At 35.2% G+C, this 23,786-nt stretch overlaps 1 protein-coding gene and 1 pseudogene across 5 annotated transcripts in view; one reads left to right on the top strand and one right to left on the bottom strand.

Annotated features, from left to right (window-relative positions):
• Window positions 1-23,786, top strand: part of PCLO (piccolo presynaptic cytomatrix protein) — a 390,134-nt gene that overhangs the window by 138,894 nt on the left and 227,454 nt on the right. The gene's annotated exons all lie outside the window — the stretch shown is intronic.
• On the bottom strand, window positions 17,494-18,264 carry LOC112661271 (peptidyl-prolyl cis-trans isomerase FKBP3-like; annotated as a pseudogene).

The raw sequence follows: 23,786 nt of genomic DNA, 5'->3' as shown, positions 1-23,786 counted from the left end.
AAAAATTAAAAAAAATTTTTCTATTGTAATCAAGTCTTTACCTAAGAAATAAGTATTTATTTTGAATTTATATTATTTCAGTGCCGTGTTGGCTTCTATTGAGAAGGCTTTCAATTTGATAAAAGCTTTCTATTCTTTGTACATTATTGACTATTGTATTAATTAATCTCTTAGCATAGTACAGAAACTGGAAAAGGATTTTATTACGTGCTTTCAGGTCATAGAATGAAAAATGCTCTTTGAAAAGCAAGCTATTATTTCTTTTCCATTACACTTAAACCATTTATCTAAAGTTTATAGAATTCATAATTAAATAGAAATTGGAAATCTTTGGCACAGATGGGCTAAATAACCCGCTCACAAATTACAGAGAAAACATACTGATTTCAGGCTGTCACTGTTCTCAGATGTTAATTTCACAGTACTGAAATTATTTGTTCACATAATTATTTTCTATCTTTATATTAAACATTGTGCCAGTGATTTCATTTGGTGCTAGTGGAATTAGTTATTCCTGAAAATGTTCACGTATTATATATTATTCTACGTCTGTGGTTGATCAGTTACTTACAAGTCAAGGACCTAAGCATGGAGGCGAGAAGGAACTAGTGGCCCTATTATATTTGGAATTTTAAAATATGTTTTATAATATCCACTAAAAAGGCTATTTTTAAAAAGTTAAAATGAATTAAGATAAAGGTGATTTTTGTCTATGGGATATTTCTGGATATAGGAATGGGTAGAGAGATTAACTGGATTTGTTTAGTCTTTACATAAATATCTCTGTAGCCTGTCCTCCTCCCCTATCAGATTTTGAAATAAAAAATCTTAAGATTTAAAGTACTAGCTAATCCATTTCCTCAGTAAATGTAGGAACCTGTTTTAGATAACAGATCAGCAGTCATCTAGGTTCTGATTGAATACTTCCAGTGACAAGTCACTTTCTAAGGCAGCACTCTGTATTTAGTATATGTGCTGCCGAAGCAAGCACAGCAGCACTCTGTATTTAAGCTCGACATTATATATATATTTATACACATTTTGGGGGCCATATTTCTTATCTTCTTTTAAATAATTAAATTTTGATTTCTCTCCCCCCCTTCTCTTTCTTGGTAGGGAATAAAGAAAGCAACAAATAATAAAAGTTCAGCAATTCTATAATATAAGGAAAACCACTAAAAACTAGGTAGATGTCAACATCTTATTATATGTTCTTTGGATATGACTCTTGATTTGGCTCAGGTCATGATCTCAGGGTTGTGAGACTGAGCCTTACGTGGGGCTCAGTGCTCAGCAGGGAGTCTGCTTGGGATTCTCTCCCTCTCCCGGTGCCCCTCCCCCAGTCACGCGCATGCTCGCGCACACAGTCTCTCTCTAAAATAAAATAAATCTTCAAAAAAATGTTACACCTATCTTGGTGTAATATTATCTATGAAATGTCTTTTGTGTGTATATGTGTTTGTGCATGACTGTGTGTGCTAATTTGTTTCTATATAGCTCTATATGATGTTTTATTAATTTTGAATTTTATTGTATTATGGTCAGATAACATCATTGCATGATGTGAGTTTATTGCTATTTATTGATATTTGCCTTATATCTTGATGGGTTACAAATGACCCATTCTGTTTTTTAAAAATACTAGTTTTCTGGTTATTGAGTAAAGTTTCATATATATGACCATCAGATCACATTTGTTCAGTTTTTACTAATTCTTTGGTCAGCTTGAGCAATCAATAACTGAGAAATTAGTTACAATTCCTTCCCCATGATTGTGAATTTTTTCATCTCGGTATTTTGAAGTTTTGCTGTATATATTTTGAGTCTCTTTTTTAATCTACATGTAAATTTAAAATTGTTATTTCTTCAAAGCAAGCTTTCTCTTATGTTAGTACATGTAATACCAGAAACAATGAGATTGTTTTTGAAATCTACTGCTGTAGCTTCACTGGCATTTGTTTGATATTTACTTGGTGTATATATATTTTTATCCTTTGACCTTTATGCCATTTTATTTTGAGTGTGTATCTAGCTATACTTGTCTATGTGTATGTATCAACAATGATAACAAAAGCAACTAATATTTATTGAACATTTCAATGAGTTAGAGATTCTGCTGTATGTTTTACATGGACTTTTATCACATAATCCTAATCATAACTCTCTAAAGTAGATTCAGGTCCTCATTTTACAGATGTATGGACTAAAGCTTAGAGATGTACTACAAAGTTAAGTAATCTGCTATTGTTTTGTGTATTGTAAGTGATACAAAAGAGGTTCAAACACAGGCAGTCTGAATCCACAGACCCATACACATAAATTCTATGCTAAATGACCTCTCCCAATAAGTATTTTAAGATACATATATTTTCTTTTCTTTTTTTTTTTTTAAGGATTTATTTATTTATTTATTTATTTATTTATTTATTTAGAGAGGCAGAGGGAGAAGCAGGCTCCATGCAGGGAGCCCGATGTGAGTCTCGATCCCAGGTCTCCAGGATCACACCCCAGGCTGCAGGTGGCGCTAAACCGCTGAGCCACCGGGGCTGCCCCGATACATATATTTTCTTACCTTTATTTCCACTTGCTGATAGTAAAAGGTCCTCTCACCATTGTGTACTTTTAAATTACTACACAGTATTTCCTCTCCTTTGATGTGATTCCCAGAGTCATTCCCCTATTCTGGAAAATCTGTTGCTTTTTTTCACAGCTAAAAAAATGAATAATATGAATAATATCACCCATTTTTCAAAATTTTCCAACTTTTTTTCCTGTGGAAAATGCTTTATTGTATCATGCCAGTCTACTACAGGGAATATTTCAAAGTAGTACAGAAGTAATCCACAGACTTGACTAAGTGGAGATCAACTGATACAATTTTTTTTCCCTTAATTTTTCATAGTAATTGCCAGAAATCCAATAAGCTTATTTTTCCAAGAAAGATTAATCTCATAGCTTTGAGAGTTCAGTCCATGTGATGGTCCAATCAGGCTTTACTCCTTGTGTAAACTCCCTCTGAAGTTCATAGCTTGTGCTAGACGTTGTTTAGTTTCCACATTCTGATCCCCCAGTTTACCTGGATTACACTGGCTCCCCTCAGAGTTTTACAGGGGAGTTTTACAGTTTTACAGTTTTACAGTTCCCCCATGTTGGTTGTATTGGTTAGATACCAAAAGCACATGGAGATGTTAACAAACTTCCTTCTTTTCTCATCATAGTAAATTACACTGTGACAGTAACTTGGACATATGAGAAAAATAGCTTACAAATACGATACCAATTTACACAGCTTTCAGCAGTATATTCAGTTGTCTCCCTAACTCCTTGCCAACACCCTGTATTGCCCTCCTGTATAATTTTCAGAGTGCTTTTTCACTGATACTTATTTTGCAGTGTTTACTTTCTCCCATTAAGAATTTCTTATTCATATGCCTTGACTGTTTTCACTTCCCCAATTCTTAACTTCCTTATGTTCAAATGAACGTACCATTCAAATGAATGAACGTAATTACTTCAACAAATATTTATTGAGGCCCTACTATTTGACAGACGGTGGTCAAGAATCTTGGGATACGCCTGCAAACAAAATAATACCAAAATATTCCCTGTCCTTGTGAAGTTTACAGCCTAGGGCATTGGGCAGACAATCAAGAAATTAATAAATGCATGTTAGAATGCTAGAAAATAGAACCTATTAGAATATGGTAAGTGGCAAGGGAAAAAATAAAAAGCCAACCAGCAGAAGGGGTATTGTGAGGGCTAAGGATTGAGGAGGAGAGGGTGGTTTTCAATAGGTGATCATTAATGAGTAGCTGAGCACTGAGGAAAGACTGAAAAGACTTTGTATAGGGACACCTGGGTGGCTCAGTGGTTGAGCATCTATCTGCCTTTGGCTCAGGGCATGATCCCACAATCCCGGGATCCAGTCCCACATCGGGCTCTCTGCATGGGGCCTGCTTCTCCCAATGCCTGTGTCTCTGCCTCTCTCTGTGTGTGTCTCTCATGAATAAATAAATAGAATCTTAAAAAGAAGAAAAGGCTTTGTGTAGTGAAAACAAGTAAGGAAGACACAGAGGCTGCTTTGAAAACAAGTAGGGGTGACACGGTGGCTGCTTATGGTTTTATAAACATTATGGGACTATTTGCAAGTCTAGTAGACACATCTATCTATAATGTGTGATTCATTTAATCTCTCCTTCTCCACACTGTGAGATTCATCTATATGGTACTATCCTTAGGAGTACCTCATTGAAACGAAAAGGATGAGGGTGCTCAACAACTAGATAAAAATAATACTTTATTTGCTTAAATTATATGTTTCCAGGGTCCAATGTGAAAATTAATGATCATTTTGCTGTGCAGCATATTTTATGAAACAGCACTTGTAGGAAAAGAACTGTAAATATTTTAACTTGTTGCTATACTACTTTTCAAGATAGTATATCTGTAAATTTCAAATTCATAAAAATCAATCTTTTTTCAAACAAAATTTGGAAAGTAAGCCTTAAAGTTACTCTTAACTTTACCAGGTTATGTGTTACATTTTCAGTTGCTGCCGTGTTTATTGCTACTGTTAGTTTTATTATTATATTTAAAAGGCATAATTCTACTTTTGTTAGGCAGTATATTCTATAGGTTTAATATTTTTGATTTCTATCCTTGCTATTGACTCATTAATACCTCTTAAACTTTGCAGTCCATTGTAAATCTGATCCCATTTAAAATTGAAAAGACAAAATTATTTATAAAGTTGAAGCTCCTCTCCATCCAAAATTCCTGACTGATGTTGGTGTCAGCCCTCATCATCTGCATTTTCTAGTTAATACCAATGTCATATTTGTTTTTTTATTTGTTTTGTTTTTTAGATTTCACAAAGGAGTGAAATCACATGGTATTTGTCTTTTTCTCCCTGACTTATTTTGCCAAGACAAAAGAGCTTAATAAATAGATATGTTCATCATGTTTTCAAAGATACTTGTACTGATAACTTGGGGTAACATAGGGGACCTGGCCATGGGGTCCCCATGTAGAATGTTGTAGGAACATGCCCCCATGAGTCTCATTGCTCAGAATTCCAGTCTTTTTGTACTCACTCGACACCAAAGTAAGTCACCGGGTAAGTGTCTTATTTTACAGATGCGAGATAGATAGGTAACTTACTTTATAGGTGCAGTTACTTTGGTGAATTGCACATCAGCAGTACCTGAGGCTTAATAAACATGTGTTTATTGGAATGCTCCTCGAAGGCTGCCAGAGGAGGCTGGAATGAAAGTCACTGTGGAGAGAAGGGCCCAGCCATCAGCTGGCACCATGCAGCAGGCATGTCCATGAGGCCTTCTGCACATCCCAGTCAACTCCCCAACTGGAGCAGAAGCCTCACAAGGGGCCCCTGCCAGCACATAGGATCAGGAGAAATGCAGATGGTTGTTTCCTGAGCCACGAAGTTTGGGGAGGCTTGAAACTCCCCAAAGTAGTTGTCTGATTTGGTCCCAACATTGTTTTTCAATTTGAGAGTGAAGGAAGATCCTCTGGACAGACTTAATTTTTTTTTTCCTAATCAGACACACCTGCTAATGCATTCAGTTATGTAACACGGAGTATGAATTAGGCACAAAGGTTTTCTCTATCTGCTAGAGATTGTTTTTTCACACTGACATACATAGCTACTCCTTCAGATAATTGGCATTACTTCTTTTCTATGACAGGAATATCTTGGGTTCTGATTGTTTCTCTTTGTGCAGTCACACATCTCAGAACCTTCTTACCTAAACCTTTAATGACATACCTGAGGGCCGTGGTTTTTAAGACTTTTAAAATTCACACAATATTAAAATTAAAGGGAAAATATGTATGTCTGAAGTTAAGTGTGTCAGATTTTTATTTTATCACCTAAAGTCATAGAAAGGACAAAGGGAAAAAAAGTGTACTAAATGCTATTATCACTATTTTAAGAAGGTATGGATATTGTTAACATCAAAAATGTAGGGAAAACAGTGTAGGAAGGCTATCATCTCAAAATGAAGTAGCATTCTTTAATTAAAAATCTTTGAGTTTATGAGACCTATCTTACATTTTGTTTTCATTATGCTGGAGACTGGTAAAAAAAAAAGGGGGGGGGTTGATAGCATTCATGAACCAATGTGTCAGCACCTCTTCAAGATTTAGTTTGTTTCATCCTTTTGTTTTTTCCTTATTTTTCTCTGATGTATTAACAGTATCATTACTTAATGAGTTGTTTTCCTTTATAACTATAACAGAAAGTCAGGGAAAGTGTGTGCCCAACTGTTCCAGAAGTTTTTTTTGGGGGTAGGGAGCAGAAGTAAAGCCTCCTTGTTATCCCATCAATAAATAAGTATTGTTATTGTTAAGAAAAACTGCTGACATTCATTGTTTTAGGTCTATATTAAGACCCTTATCATGATTATTATACACAGTCCTATAGTATTTCTGTGATTCAGGTGTTATGCACCATTTTACAGATGAATAAACTGACAGGGAAGTTACACAACTCATTCAAGCTCACACAAAACATAGTAGAGACTGGAATTTGAAATCAAGATTTATCTGAATCCAGTGTCATTGCTCTTAACAGCTTTGCTCTCCTGTCTTTTCCACCGAATATACATATCACCCCTCCTCAAGGCAATCAGCTGCTTGATTCTGCATCATTATATTGGTGGATCCCTTGAGACAGGTACTTGTGGAAAATTAGTAAAAGGATATTTTACAGCATGGGACAGTACAAGTTCCACTGGCTTTGAAATCATACTAACCATAGGTGATGATTAATTTTATATCTTGCTTTGGCCAGGCCGCAGTACCAAAATATTTGGTCATGCACCAGTCTAGATATTTCTGTGAAAGTGATTTTTTGGATGAGATTAACATTAAAAGCAGTAGACTCTGAGTAAAGCAGCTTACTCTGCACAATATAGGAGAGCCATGTCCAATCATTTGAAAGCCTTAAGAAAAAGATACTGAAGTTTCCCAAGGAAGAGGAAATTCTGCTTTTACACCACTGTGAGACTCAACTACAACATCAGCTCTTCCAGGGTCTCCAGCCTGCATATTTCAAACCTGCCAGCCCTCATAGTAGTGTGAGCCAGTTCTTTAAAATAAACCTCCCTCTCTCTCCTTCTCCCTCTCTCTGTATTCTTTCTCTCACTCTTTCCAACATACATACACACATACATGCATATAACATACGTACATATGACACACACATACATCTTGTTGATTCTCATTGTTTCTTTGAAGAACTTAGGGATTTTTGAATGAGAATATGATCATTCGGGCAATTCACTCAAATTAATTATCTTATACACAAAAAGGAATTACAGATCTGCCTTGACGACTATAGGATTACGTACTGATAAACCCATTGTAGGTTAAAGATAGCGTAAGTTAAAAATGCATTTAGTACACCTAACTTACCCGAATGTCATAGCTTAGACAAGCCTATCTTAAATGTGCTTAAAACACAGGAGCCTACTGTTGGAAAAATTGCTTAACACAAAGCCCGTTTTATAGTAAAGTGTTGAATATCCTATGTAATTTATTGAACATTGTACTGAAAGTGAAAAAACAGAATGATCATATGGGTACAAGATGAGCATCTCTGTTGTTGACCTCATGATCATGTTAGGATCATGCTGGGCTGACTGGGAGTTGGCGCTCACTGCCAGCGCTTGGCATCCCTATCCCTCCTCTGCAAAAAGATCAAAATTCAAAGTAGAGTGTCTACTGAATGTGTATCTCTTCCACACCTTCATAGTCGAAAAATCATAAGTCAAACCAGTGTATGTCAGGGACTGTATCTGAGATTTTTGAATAACTTAGTGCATGTGAAATACTTATGCTAAACGTTATTGTATCAACTATGCAATACATGTCAGCTAATTTTTATTGTTTCCCCCCTGCCACTTTAACAAGCCAATCTGTTCTCTCTGTCTTGACTTCTAGAAAGATCAGGCAAATGTTTTATTGCTTAACTTGTGTTTATTATTTTCCATTCCTTTCCTTCCCCACGCATTTTTTCGTTTTTGTGTTTTGTCCTGTGTTAATTGTTCAGTTTTTATCACATTGTCATTTACCTACATAGCTTCCATTTGGGATATAACAGGTGTACAAACACATACATAAACCCAAGCCTCTGCATGTATTTACAATCCAAATGACAGACTAGAATGAGTTTAAACTGGTTCTGCTGACCACAGTTTCCTGCCTAGTCTCTTGACCAGTTTTACCAGAAATTGGAAGAAATCTCATCCGATTGACGAGGCAAGACATTTGACTGATTTAGAAGTGTCATCTTTATAAATTTGTCTATGGTTTATCTTTATACCATGAAAATTTTTATTTTCATGACTCTTATAGTACTTTATAGACTTTTTGGGGAGTGGAGAGGAAGAATTTTTTTTTTTTTTTGAGGAAGAATTTTTTGTACCTAATGATTGTAGTTATTGTTAGTGATTGATTAGTATGAGTTACAGTCATGCTTGCTAAAAGAATTAAGATTCAAAGAATGTCAGTTATAAAGAGTATGACAAAAGGATATATTTTTTCAGGTTTTTTTTTTTTTTCTGAACGTGAACAGAAAGAGTCTATGATAGTTGTAATTATCTTTGCATTAGTGAGAAAATGATATAAGCAGGTTATATATAAGCCACCAGCTAATGGCTTTATATTCAGTCTGGAGTGGATCCAGCCGAATTTGACCTTGTACTCTCTGGAGATAGCCTGTAACAGCTTTTCCTAAGAGATGGTTGCCATCTTATTTACCTGTACCATGGTCATATCAGCTGGTCTACTTTTAGTCCCCCCGATTTAGTCTTGAGTATTGCTAGTGAGACAGCTCTTTTCATTGAAGGCTCAGGTGCAATTATCTGCTGAAGTGCAGTGATGACCCAAATGTGTTTGGTCTATGATTCCAGCTTAGATTCTCAAGTCTAGACTTTCCTTTCTAAATCTTTTTACTTAAAATTAGTTCTAGTTTCTTTCTTGGACATAAATGAAAAAAGTTTTGGACTGTTCTTTTTAACACTTCTTTTGAAAGCTTGAAACTTAACAAAATTTTCACAGAGCATTTAGTATCTTTAGGTGTACCCTTCACCCATACCCATTTGCTTCACGTTTACTCAGCTCACTTAGGGTGTATTGAGTTACATGTGTAGATAGAGAAATTGTGTGTGAGTGTGGGGGTGTATGCATGTGCATTTGATCTTGCATCCAAGTGGCTGAGAGTCTAGAGAAGATCTACACAAAGAGAAAATCATTATAGAATGGCATCACTATAGTGCGCTCTGGGTGCATTAGCTGACAAAACAGTGCTTTGAAGGACAAAGTTGGCTAAGGGAGAAAGGAAAGGAAGGCCCTCTGGACCAATAAACCATGTGAAAAACATTAAGCCACAAGTCAGAAAGTGTATTCAGTGAACTCTCTACTTGTGAATGCATCTGGCAGGGCTTCCAAGCGGACTATTTTATTCATAAGGAAGAAGAGTCACTCGAGGTGTTGGCTGTACCCAGATTTGCATTTTATGAAGATTATTTGCACAGCAGTATGTAGCTAACAAGATTTTTGCTTAAACTTCAGGGATTTGACTAGAAGAGGCTAGTGCTGACACAGTGGCCCAAGGTTGATGGGTTCAGTACTTCACTATCTACTAAGTAGCTTTGGGTTCCTATCAAGCCCCAATTTGTAGACTTTCAGGCTCCAGAGAAAAATGTCTTTAAATTTTTAAACAGCATTTTTCACTTCCAAAAATAGTATTAGTGTTAATTGTGGAAAATTTAGAATGTGTGCTAGAGTACAGAAAATAAAATTGAAATACTCTAAACCCTACCACTCATAATTAGCTACTATCAATATTTTGACAAATAGTTTTTGGTGTACATATATGATTTAGTATATATATCTATATACGTATGGTTTAGTATTTATATGATTTTCAACAAAATCAGGTCATAACAATATTAGTTTCCATTATTGTTGTTATTCTTTTCCCAACATAGTATGCAAAATTTTCATAACACTGTGCATCTTTTTCTAAAGTAATATTTAGTATTTATTATAAAAGTGATAATATCTTCACCACAAAAATAGAATTTACTCTTAAGTAAACAGATGATTAGAATGAGTCTTAATCTCTCCTCCTAGAGATAAAGATAAATATATTTCACTTTTTTTTCCTATTTTTTTTTCCAATTGACATTTGATTATAAGTTGAACAAAGTAATAACAAATACTTAAGTGTTTATTGTATACCAGGCCGTTCTAAGTACTCTACATATGTCAATTATTTTTTTCCCATAGTGTGATGAGGTAATTATTGTCACCAATTTTAAGATGAAGGAGGTGAGGCACAGAAAGATTAATTAACTTACGTAGGACCATAGAGCTAGGAAGTAGGAGAGCCAGTGTTCAAACCCAGGCCACCTGCTGCCACATTTCATGGCCTTGAAAAGACTGCTATATTGGTTCCCTCTTAACATTATATTCATGTCATGCAATTGATTTGTTACCACCTACTCTTCCACAGCCACATTTCTCTGAAGAGTTATTTATATGTTATGGTTGCATTTCCTCATATCCCAGCTACTCCATGACACACTTCCACCCAGAACTTTCTTATATGAATTTACCCAGACTATTAGTTTGTGCTAATATCTCTAATGAATCCCAGTCTGTATCTGGACACCCAACTTATTTGCACTGTCATCGCATCCAGGGCAAAGGCCTGTTCCATCTTCACTCACTGTATTTTGTGGGTTTCTGTGGTACCACGCATCCTTCCTCTGTCCCATCTGTGCTTTTGCTAACTCTTGCTGAGTCTCCTGTGTTAGACAGTTGTCTTCAACCTACCTTCCGGATGTTACACAGTTTCAGGGCTTGGCCATAGCTCCCCTTGCCTATTCACCCTCCACACTTTCTTTCCCTTGGAGTCCATGAATTTCCATAAGCTTAAAATACATATAGTCACTGTAGATCTCTGTATCCTCTCTTTCCTGAGCTTCCGACCGGTATATCCAGTTACCTCAGCATCATCACTTAATATCTTAAAGAACGCCTTTAAAAATATAGGATATCCAAATATCTTCTCCGGTTTTTGCTGACTTAGTAGATGACACAGCAATCCATTCAGAAATTTGAGCCAGTAATGGGGAGTAATCTTTACACTTCCTTCCTCGCTGTCCAGTCCTCAAATTCTGGGTTACATCAGTTGTAGTTTCTACTTTTCTTAGAAGAGGTCACTCTCCTACGTCTTCTGATCCCAGAACCTCACGCTCCCTTTCTCATCTGGACTATTGCATCCATCTCACACACGTTTTTATTTCTCTCTAATCCATGTCCCACACAGAGGGATATTTTCGAAGCAGGTAATGGATCAGTTCATCTCCTGGTTCAGCCCTCTTTGATGGCCTGTTTAGGACCTTTGATACTCTGTTTAGGACCTTTCATACGCTGTGTAAGGCCCTGTGCTGGCTCCTCAGCCCCTCACGCATGGTCATCTCCACCCGCAAATTCCGAGTTCCTCATGTAACCACCTTCCTCTGATCATTACCTAGTTGTTAACTCGTCTGTCACTTCCTTGGGGAAGTCTTCTTACTCTAAGTTGCATATCCCTTTCAAAACAGAGACAGACCTCTCACTAACAGTATTCACAATTTACTTATTGAAGCTGTGGGTACCCCTTAGCGGCCCTCTCCTCCGCTGCGCTGCAAGCCTCCCCAAGGTAGAAGCCTTTGGTCACTGCCTTACTACCTGGGACGTGTTAGTTGGTACATAGTTATTGAATGACCAATGATACTTAAAGGACAGTTTGCTGTACTTTGAGACTTTGTATATTTCTTATGTTTTGCTTGGATTCTAAGATTATTGTTCAAATTATGTCCTGCTGTAAAACAGAATTTCCACTCATTTAAAAATGTCAGCAATTAATCTTTTTTTTTTTTTTTGTAATTTAACCTCACTTCAACCTCTATTTCCCAAGTTAGTGAGATATTATTGCATCAACCAACTAACTTTGCTAAGTCTTAATCCAAATTTTTTTCTTTTTTAATGTGTTTTTTCTCATTACAAGACATAGCCTATTATATTTAATTAGTTTTTTAAATCTCATTTTACTGCTAAGTGAATTATTTCTTACCATTTTTTTCTATGAAAAAAGATGATTAGAGTGGTAAAATAATTACTCCAGATAGAACTACTAATATGTGTCAAAACTGGAATTCAGATTCAGAACTTTATAAACAACTGCATAGCCACTCCTCCTTCTTGATCTGCTCCTGCTTGTGAAACAAAGCAATTCTGCTAATAGCCTCAGCTTGGTAACTGTGTAGGAGACTCCGAGCAATAAGATATTCTGTAATTAGGAATATATTTATCTCAGACAGTTGAAGGTGTGTCACTTTTTTTAAAACTCTATAGAAATACATTGCATTTGCTGTATCGTCATACAAATTGTGTTTTTGAGTAAGATAGGTTAATAAATTTAATTAATGTCAACAATTCTCTATTGAGATTCAGTTACATGGAATATGTTTGATTATCTAAAGTTACAATCTAGTGGAGGGGGAAATTGCATACTTTAAATATTACGCAGTTAGAATTTCACCTGCATGGTAATATCAAATACCAACTTCAGCGAGTTTAAACTGTACTAAGCCAGTACTAAGCACATTTCTTGATTACCAGATACATCATTAAGGTTAGGTATATTTAATCGTTTAAGTACCCCCCCCCCCCCACACACACACACTCCCCACAATGTATTTGGTATAGATACATTGATTACTAGATAATCCCTGTCCTACTTCAGGAGATTTTGGAATTTCCAAGTCCTTTCTAAAGCAGTTTCTTTGTGACTCTGCTGTAAGAGTGACAGTCATATAGCTATCCATATCATTTCTGAATTCACAAAATGTAAGGCATTTTTATGAAAGTGTTATAACACGTTCAGGTATGATGCCTGGTGTGGTGACTTAAAATACTTTGTGGACATGTTCTTTTATTTTAAAGCATTTTAGTAGACTTTTTGAAGACTTTTGCCTGCTTTCTCATCTCAGCTAACTACTGTTTTATTTGATATTAATTGTGGAGAGCAGCAGGCACCCGGACAATGGCCATTTATCTTCCTCCCCCTCCAGGGCAAGGCTGTATGATCTTGGAGAGAAACAAGGAGGAAGAGCCTATGTCTTTCTTTGTCACTGTCTATGGAGCGAAGGTCACAGATATTAAGACACATTGTTCTGATGGTATGGGGCCAACCTAGGTGATTAATCAGCTTAGCAGTGTTAAGCACTCAGGCCAATAGGAGAAGCTCTTTTCTGTAGTAATTGTCATTATGCTTATGAAGGGACCATGCGGTGATTTTATTGAGATGAAGTGTTTTCTGATGTGGGCTGGAGATGCCTGCGTTCCTGAATTGGATAGTTCTACCTCTCTTACCAGCAGTAGTCTTTCATGTCAAATGCAGTTTGCAGAACTGTACCGAATAATGCCAGCAAACAGTTTAACATCTCAATAAGCATATATAGGGCAGAGGCCGGAAAGGATTGCTCTGTGAATCTAACTTAAGCAAGTGCTGGTAGGGAGAACATTTTCACATTTGCTTTATGCATTGCTGCCGCCGGGAAGAGACACCAGGACTTGTTACAGGGCAGTCTAATAATGGTGCAGTGCAGGTGATTGATATTTTGTTTTGACAGTGAATAGTGTTTTCTCTGAATAAGGCTATAACACACTACAAAGAAAGATTTTAAAATCACCATATGATGCCGCAATGTTTAGGATTTGCATGTATCTCTTATCCTACTGTATGTATCTTTGAAAAGTCACTTTAAAAATACCTAATAAAAATTATATATATATATATATATTTTTTAAAGATTTAATTTATTTATTCATGAGAGACACACAGAGAGAGGCAGAGGCAGGGACACAGGCAGAGGGAGAAGCAGCCTTCCCATGGGGAGCCTGAAGCAGGACTCTGTCCTGGGACCTGGGGATCACGCCCTGAGCCAAACGCAGACACTCAACCACTGAGCCACCCAGGTGCCCCAATAAAAATGATATCTAACAATATTATAACAACAAGTGTGGTAGCCATGAGCAAAGACTAATTTGCATGGTTGCTGACAGCCAGCAAGAAGGAATGGTGGCTTCCAAACATCTAAACAGTAATTTGTCAAAACGGAAATGACTTTGGCCATTATACCATCAATTCAGGTTCTTGAAAGAAAATGAATTGTCATAGATGATAAATTTCTAAAATAACAAATGTACACTTTTTATGTTTATCAGAAATGTTGAGGAAAAGAATAAAAAGGGATATTAAGGCTATAATAATGTACGTTATAAAAAAGTTTGAGTTAATACGATATACATAAACCACTATAATTTGTGATCTTAAATTTTAAATTATTGCTGTTAACTTCAGTGTTTTATGACACATTTTATTTATTTATTTATTTTTAATTACCAAATCTTTTTTTTTTAAAGATTTTATTTATTTATTCATGAGACACACACACACACACACACACACACACAGAGGCAGAGACACAGGCAGAGGGAGAAGCAGGCTCCATGTAGGGAGCTCCACGTGGGACTCCATCCTGGGACTCCAGGATCACGCCCTGGGCCAAAGGCAGGCGCTAAACCGCGGAGCCATCCAGGGATCTCACATGACACATTTTAAAACTACATCAGAAGTCTGAAGATATAGAATTTATTCTATAAATGTACATATATTAACATATAAAGTTATAATATTCCAATCGTATGGTAGCAATACGTGTAGATGATTGAAAGATACAGATACACAATTATCTGAGTGAAAAGGGAACATGTAACTCACATTTATCCCCACTGCGTAGTAAGAGTTCTTAGAACATTGTTGTTGACAATTATTTTTTATGAATAGTATTATTATTATTCACAAATGTTTATTGATTAAATGAAACATAAATAATTGACTACTTTTTTGCAGAATTGGGGTAAATACTATTTCTGACCTATTAGCCAGTACTAGCTGATTCTAAAATTAGTAAGCAAGAAATAAGTGATTATCGATTTTGAAAAACTTACAAATAGCTCATCATGCTTCATTTGATCATTTGCTTTATTGTTATGGACATGTGTGAATTTGGTGGTGATTTTGTCTATTGTACCATGGTGTGCTTTCCTAATAATTTTTCCCTGTTGATATGATATAATTAATTGTATCAATGTTTAATGCATGTTTCTCCGAGAGCATAATCACATTTAGATATCATCTGGGGAGATAACATGTTTAATCAATAATAATACCAATCATGCAAACAGATCATACATCATTATGCAAAATAAAGTCTTTCTTAAGTACATGATAGAGGGCAAAGTCTTTTCTATTTGCAGTAGTTGTGAATGACAATAGACAATCTCAGATGTGCAAGTAACAAGTTCCACTCAATTATTTATTTGTAACTAAAATCAAGTTCTATTTTGGACCTCATTTATTAAGTTGACAACAACTTAATCTGAGTCAATTTGGAATGCCCCTATGATAGTTTGATCTTTGTACAAGATCCAGTGGATTTATAAAGAGTCATGGCAGGGATGTGATAATTATTACCACTATGGTAAGCAAGTCATAGGCAAATATTGAAAAATTCATCTTGTCTCTGATCTTAGTCTACTCATTTTAGTGAGCCATCTCTTTTCCTATTTCCATGGTTCTCTTAGTTTTAGGAAGCCATAAAAAAGTCACAGAAATGTTGCTGCCCCGTTGGTGTAATTCTGGGGCATATAAAACTCCACCAGATACCTAGTGGTCCTGCACACCTGTACAGTGACTCCAGTGACTCTGGGTCTTGCCCTCAACTCCCACAATTTCTCTGGGAAAGGATTTCTTCATGCCTCCCTATTTAAGTTTTCATAGAAAGTATAACTTAGGGCCCCCCTGCCCCATCTCCTTTCACTATTCTCCATAAACTTCTTTCAATTTCTTTGATCATCTGAGCCTAAGAAATCTTTTTATAGTCACCAAGAAAGATTTTTTTGCTCTTGTTTTAATTTCTGCTGCCTGAGAGTTCTCCCTATATCATGCTGCAGATAGTCTCTTTTAATGGGTTCAGATTTAGGAAAACACAGATAAAGAGACTACCAAGTAGCGAATTCTTTTAACCCTCTCATCATTCTTCCCCATGACTCTCAATACAGTATAAACCATCTGATGAAAATGAAAGGGGAAGCCGAAACTCCACAAGAAAAGGATATTCCAAAAATAATAATCATTCTATCTACAGAGAAGATGTATCTGGTAACCTTATAAATGTTCTATCTTAAATGATTTGCAGAATTAGGGGATTTAAGATCAGATTAAAGACAAGTATTTAAATTCTATTTATTCAAAATCCTATGTAAAACTAAGTACCACAGTTAAAAGTTATTGGCTTTTTCTTTTTTATTGAGAATGTTATATTATCCTTGAAATATATACTTTAAGGACCTAGAAGCACAGAAGCAAATCACTGGATTATAATAATTTTAAGTTCTTTAAGGGGTTTTAAAATGGATTTGATTTTAATGTATTACTTTTCTGCTTTTAAAGAGTTAAGAAAATGGTCGAACCTTTTTTCACTAGAGATAATTGATTAGGAAAGTCAAGTGCTTTATTTTTTAGTTTCTATACCTCATTGAATTGCTTTTTGCTCTAAAAAGGGGGAAAAAAAAAACAGGTACTTCGCCAGATAGGAGCTAGCAGTAATCCTAGTTTTTATTTTTTCATTTAGAAGGATCTATATGTAATTTAGAAAGTCAGGCGCTTGAGAAGCCAGTGCTGAAACGAGAAAACCCTGACTCGTCCAACTCCGTGTTACAAATGGATTTGTGATGACCCTCCAGACACGATTTAAAAGCTTCCTTAGTGAAAACTGGCAACATTTTAAGTATGTAAAAATTTAAAAATGGCTAAATAATTTTTGTTATGTTCAGACAATGGAATATTATATTGCTGTTTTCAAGAACAGAAGCAAATATATTAATAAATTGCACCAAGTGTGGTCATATTATAAAGTTAAATGGAAGTCGTAGGAAAAATTGCATATATACCAAATGAATATGTAGCTCCCACTGCACAGATGATTGATGGAGTAAATGAGTATTGTATGATGTCAGCTCTATTAAAATAGAAAATTGGAATAAAAAATAGAATTAAAAAATAGGAAAGCAAATTAGAATAAAATATAATAGGTCACAGATTTATGTCAGATTGTTTTTTCGTCTTTCATTTTCTTTTTTTTTTTCAAGACACTGAATACGTTTTTATTGAGCCTTTTAGTTTACAACGTGAGGTAAAAGGAAAGTCATTTCACCTTAACTAATATTTTACACAGCTGTAGTAAAAATATCTCAAACTTTAGGGAATTATGATGGATTACACATATATTAAAAGTTGGGGATTGGGTAAGCAATATCTGAGTTCTTGAATTTCCCAGTTGACTTTTCCCTTACAATAGTAACCAGCTCTAGTTACATAAGTTTCTTCTAGGCCATGTTTTATCATTGCTAATGTCTTTATATCTGAAGCATTGCTATTTCAATCAATATCCCCTAATTCCACTTCAAAAATGAGTTTTGCATTTGGTGGAATTTTGGCGTCAGGGTGTCCTTTCTTTCCATAAGCCCATTCTGGTTCAATCTCTAGTCGAGCCTTTTCTCCTTTACTTATAGTTAAGAGTGCTTCATCCCATCCTCTGATAACTTTGCCTATTCCAACCTTAAAACTTAAAGGCATTTAAGTTTTGGCATTTTTCTTCTTCTTTGAACTGGCTTGAATATTAGTATCAAAAACAGTCCCATCCTCTAGTTTTCCTGTATACCAGCAGTGAACAACATCTCCCTTTCTGGGGAAGTTGGTTTTATCTCCTTTTTTAAGGACAGATTTTGTATATTATGGTGGACCCTCATCCAGAGTCTCTTCATACTTGGTTTCTTTGGGTTTAACTTCATTAAGCTTCACATTTTTCACCTGCTCAGACACTTTGCTTATACTTTCAGTAACTTTGAAACACTTACTTTCAAAAAGGTGGATGTAGGCTGTAACCAAACGGTGCTTGTTAGCTGTCTGGCCACATTTTTAATGTTTCCTAATAACTTATGTTCTGCAAGAAACGAATCTGAACCGTGGTCCTGTAGAAATTTGATAATGTCCTTTTTGGGTAGTTGCTCGCTGTGCAGCTGCTCCACGTTCCAGGCCTGCTGTGGAAAGGCTGCCGCCATCTTACCCTGCTGCCTCTGCTTTACTCTCATCTTTCATTTTCTATGTTTTCAATGATTCTTATTTTCTGCCTTTAAAATATCAAACATTTATGCTTTTTATTTAGTCTTCTGTCAGAATTGTTAATAAATTGAGAACCACCTTCAAACTTCTGAGAAGCAAGGAGTAGTAAAATAAGAGACCTTGATAACCCAAATGTTATATAAATTTCTGAATAACAAAGAAAAAAATGTATAAATGGCGTTTTATATATATATATATATACACATATATATACACACACACACATATATATAGAAAGAGAATCTCCATTCATGTTGTTGCTGTTATCTCTACCTCAGAAATGAAGATGACAAATTGATTAATTTTTCAAAAGTCAAATAAATAGTATGTAGAAAAATGAAGATTTTACTTTGTCTTATCTATCTCAGTGCATTAGCCAGTTTGCTACAATTCTCCTTGTATAACCCAGTTAAAATGTTAGTATCCTTGGATTTTCATCTGGAGAAGATGATTGATAGTTTAAACTGGGCCACAAAAATACATATATTTAATGTGGTCACTTCCTACAATGAGTTGTAAAATGCATTTAAATAAAATGGAATACTCCTTTCTAGATATAGGTATATAAATAATATAATTCCTTGGTGATAAAACATGGTATGTCAGGAATTTGATGGAAAATATCCCATATTAATCTCTTTAAATTGTGTGTTCATAGAGATTATTCAAGTTTTTACATTTGAAAAGTAACACATGGCCCTTGACTAACTCATCCCTATGTTACACAGAAGAAAACTGAACTTTAAACTTCCAGTTTTGTTTCTGAAATATTTAGCTTTAATTCACTTGTATGGATTTATAAGATAATCGTAATGTATCAGCCCAAATCCAGTTGGGCTAAATGATATTAAAATACTTGGCTCCCCAATTTACTTGGCCTGCACAGAATAACTGCATTCCAGGTGCTTGTCACAGTATAATCCTGAATTAGCCTCAGGTCACATTTTTCTAAAGCTTGCTCAGAATAATTGTCCTGGAGGTTTGACTGAAGAATGTCATTCTGTTCATTCTTCTTGATTCTCTTAAGGGTACTCTAGAACTGAAGTAAAGCATCAGAAATCCATTTACCTGGAGACTGTTATCTTGCCTGCCCTACCACCATCCCATTATATTTAACTCAGCATCTTGTGTTTGCTTTTGTTTAAGAAACTTCTGCTGAGGAGGCATATTATAATCTTGGTAGGTTATAGATGAAATTTGATGACAGATTTAAAGCAGACTGGCATTAGGTCTGCTTGCTTTTTTTTTTTATTTTAAATTTTATTTTAGAGCATGTGTGAGAGAGAGAAAGAGAGAGAGTAGGGGGAGGAGCAAAATGGAGGGTGAGGGAGGGGGAAAGAGTCTCCAGGAGACTCTACACCCTGAGCACAGAGCCTGACACAGGGCTCGATCTCACAGCCCTGAGATCATGACCTGAGCTGAACTGACAGTCAGATGCTTAACCAACTGAGCCACATAAATCTGCCTTTTAATATAATAGTAAGGACTGAAAAGTGGGTACATTAAAATAGGGTTTTATCTTAAATGAATAATTGAAATATGAAAAATTAAGAGAATCGTTCTCTTCTGTGTCATTGAAGCTTTCCTCACTCAAATATAGTGTGATCTTTAAGGGAAAAAAAATCGGCTTGTTATTTTAGAATGAGCATATTTGGACTTAGAAAAATCCCTCATCTTGTTCATTATATGAGAGCATGTTCCTAATTTATTTTGGTGCATATTTAAAAATCTGTTTGAGAAGAAAGCTGTTACAAATCACATATGAATGAGGCCATCTGCTGAGGATGCATATAATAATCTTGGTAAGTTATGATGAAATTTGATGACAGGTTTAAAAACAAAGACAACCTATATATATATTTTTTATTCTAGTGATTCTCTCAAAATTATTGTGAAGTTCTTATATTTTTTCTCATTCATCTTTCTTAAATATAATCATAATCTCAAATATGATATTGATTAATCTTATCAAAACAACATACTCTGAATTAAAATGTGTTAGTAACCATGATGTAAAAATGTACATGAGAAATAAGGCACTGACTAAGCATTTATTTGATACTGTTTCTTTCTTAAAGGTATCAAAAAATGAACACTCTTTTCTAACTTTAATGGTCTTTATTCAGATATATAAAGATGTAAAAAAGTATACATGAGGATAGACAACGGTATTATTGTCCCTAGTTTTTAAGCACATTGTTGAATGCAGACATTTTTAAATGACCATACTGGACATATCACAAGATATATTTAGTGGCTAGAAAATATCAATTTTCTTCTGTTATCATTCTTACAATGAAGGACATTTTAATTTTTTTCCTATTCTGTAGATAATATTTTCAGCTCTTAGTAATATGTGCAGCTTTGGATTCATGTTGGTTTATTGCCACATGCACTGACAACTTTAATCAAATATTAACTGAAAATATTTTATGAGTTTGTGATAGACACTACAGAAAGCAAGCACAAAAAGACACAGCCCGTCCTGTTCAATATATCCCCTTGTTCTGCTATCATCATTCATAAGATGATACCGAAATATCAGTTGGACTCCCAGTTTGGCTAAAAAGGATTAAAATACATAGCTTCCCAACTAAGATGGGCTGTGCAGTGTGACTGCACTTCAGCTGTTGCTAATCTTGAATTAGCCTGAGATCAGATAAAGCTTTTCTAAAAAGGTTGGCCAAAATAAAGGTCATGGAAGTTTGCTTGCAGAATGTCCATTCTATTCATTCTTCTTGATTCTCTTAAATGTACCCGAGGACTGAAACAGCACCAGAAAGCCATCTACCTGAACACCATTATCTTGCCCGCCCTACCACCATGCCATTGTAATTGCTTTTCATGAACTGAACTTTGACACTCTCTCTCTTGTCAGCTTTTATTGAGGACATCTGAGGAGATGCGGTTATATATTGGGTCATTTGTGGCTCTCTGAGGATCCATTCTAGGCTCACGCTAACATTAGTTTGACCAAAGAGTTTTAGTCCATTAAAACTCCAGGTTTAAGAACGATTGGGGGGATCCCTGGGTGGCGCAGCGGTTTAGCGCCTGCCTTTGGCCCAGGGCGTGATCCTGGAGACCTGGGATCGAATCCCATGTCGGGCTCCCGGTGCATGGAGCCTGCTTCTCCCTCTGCCTATGTCTCTGCCTGCCTCTCTCTCTCTCTCTGTGTGACTATCATAAATAAATAAAAATTAAAAATGAAAAAAAAATAACCCTGCTAACTCACTAGTAAAATTAAAAAAAAAAAAAAAAAGAACGATTGGGTGTGAATAATAAATTATTGTAATATTCCCTCAACTATATCAGTAGAAAGTATTTTCAGCTTCATATTTGATTTTATACAACATTCTCAGAATATTTCCATTTGACACACCTTGTCTACTCCAGGATATTCTTTGAATTAAAATATAATAAATGTTATTATTTAAAATAACACCTGTTCCAATAATTAGGATCCCTGATTGGTCTTAAAAGTATTAAGAAGCATGCATAGATCTCACCCCAGGCTTTTCCCAGGGATGAAGGGCCTGAATTGTTATATCTAGATAGGAGAATAAAATAGGCTAAGTGTGGCTAAGTGAGCAGGAACCTTGGTTAACAGGCTGAGAGAACCAAAACCAAACCAAACCAGGAACAACAATAAAGCAAGCAGGTTTAAGGTAATATGAAGGTAGGAAGATGGGGCCTAGTCACGCGCTGAATGATGTGCTTTTGTTTTCAAGGTCACTGCAATAATGACAGTGTTTCTGGAGTTAACGCTCAAGAGCTCCGTACGTAAGCTCTTGGCCACAATGATGATTTTATTTTCGTTTCTTGTTTATTGCACACCTAATCTCATGACTTCTGTAACACACACCCCATATTTGAAATTGACACTACTATCAGAGAATTAAAGTTTATTTTGTAATAATTCAAGATAAGACTTGTCAATAAGAGATAGTGATTAAATGAGTAAAATAAATAGAATTCCTTAGAATCTTAATATTTGAAAAGGGCAACATAAAATTAAGTATTCCTCAGAAAGAAAAAGGAAATTTTCACACTAGAAAACCAACCTTTGATGTGGCCTGATGTAATGTTACCATTTTGATCAATTTCTTCACAAAACTAATGTTTTTATATTTGTTATAGCCATAATTAATATATCACAATTATAGATATTGAGAGATCATTAAAACAAAACAACAGTTTTTTTCATATATCTAAATCCTGAGAATACCAGATGGAATTGAAATCGGCTTACTCTCAAGGTGTCAGTTTTTCTGATTTTATTTTATATTAACTGCCAAAATATATTCACATTTGAAAGTAGTCTATTTAGGATCATAACATCCTTCAGTTGTTTTTCCAATGAGTCCTGTGAGATTACCTTGACTTTAAATGCAAACCTAAAAGAACACATCACCCAAAAGCATTTGGAAAACGATTCCTCTGAAATAAAGATTGATTATATCTTTAGAATACTGCTTCCTCCATTTTGCTTTTTGCCCAAGACCTTATTCACACCTACAATATGATGCTCCATTTCATTAACTTTAGTTGTTTTAGATGATTATAAAATATATACATATGTAAATATATTTACTTAAAAATTTTGGCAAAGTGCACTAAAATATAATTTTTCCTTAGACCTGTAGTATTTATTATAAGGTCTTATTATGTACTATTTAGCAAAATGTTAACATATGTAACATATTCCTTTTCCCAAATTCCTAATTTCTAGGAAATCAAGAGAATCAAGTAAAATGTGTAGTAATAATTTGAATAAGCTAATCATGAGCTGGAATATTGCTATTATGAAATATATTTAATTCAGTACAGTGAGAAGGAATACATAGAGATATCTTTTTTTTAAAAAATCCTATGCTATTGTTGATTGTTATAGAAAGGTAGTTTTAAAAATTAGGTCAAATGCTAATTACATTAGAGAGAGGGAGAGAGTGGGAATAAACCAACAAATCAGAGTAGTTTTAACATTGCCTTCAAAGTTGATTGTATAAAATGAGTATCTAAAACATGATAAACAAATAATATTTTCTTTAAAAAGTCAGGAGATTCCCTGAGCCTGATGTGAACAAAGAATAATTATGAATAATGTCATTTAGAGTCATGTTTTAAAAATAACAGTAAAAGTAATACAAAAACACCTTAAGTGTATAGACTGCTGTACAAATTATCAAGTAACTTTTACTTCATTTTTTTCCACAGTGAATCAAGAAATAAGGTAGAGTAGCTGTGATTATGATTATCCTAATTTTACAAGAAGAAAATTAAAATACAAATGGATTAGATTTTTAAAAGCCTCCTAAGGATGCTGAGTGGCTCAGTGGTTGAGCGTCTGCCTTGGACTCAGGGTGTGATCCTGGAGTCCTGGGATCGAGTCCCACTTCGGGCTCCCTGCATGGAGCCTGCTTCTCCCTCTGCCTGTGTCTCTGCAGACAGAGAGCTGTGTGGG

The sequence above is a fragment of the Canis lupus genome, chromosome 18, assembly GCF_003254725.2.
Source record: "Canis lupus dingo isolate Sandy chromosome 18, ASM325472v2, whole genome shotgun sequence".
Taxonomy (NCBI): domain Eukaryota; kingdom Metazoa; phylum Chordata; class Mammalia; order Carnivora; family Canidae; genus Canis; species Canis lupus.
Note: the sequence above shows the minus strand (reverse complement) of the source record. Positions and strands in the feature narration are given on the sequence as shown.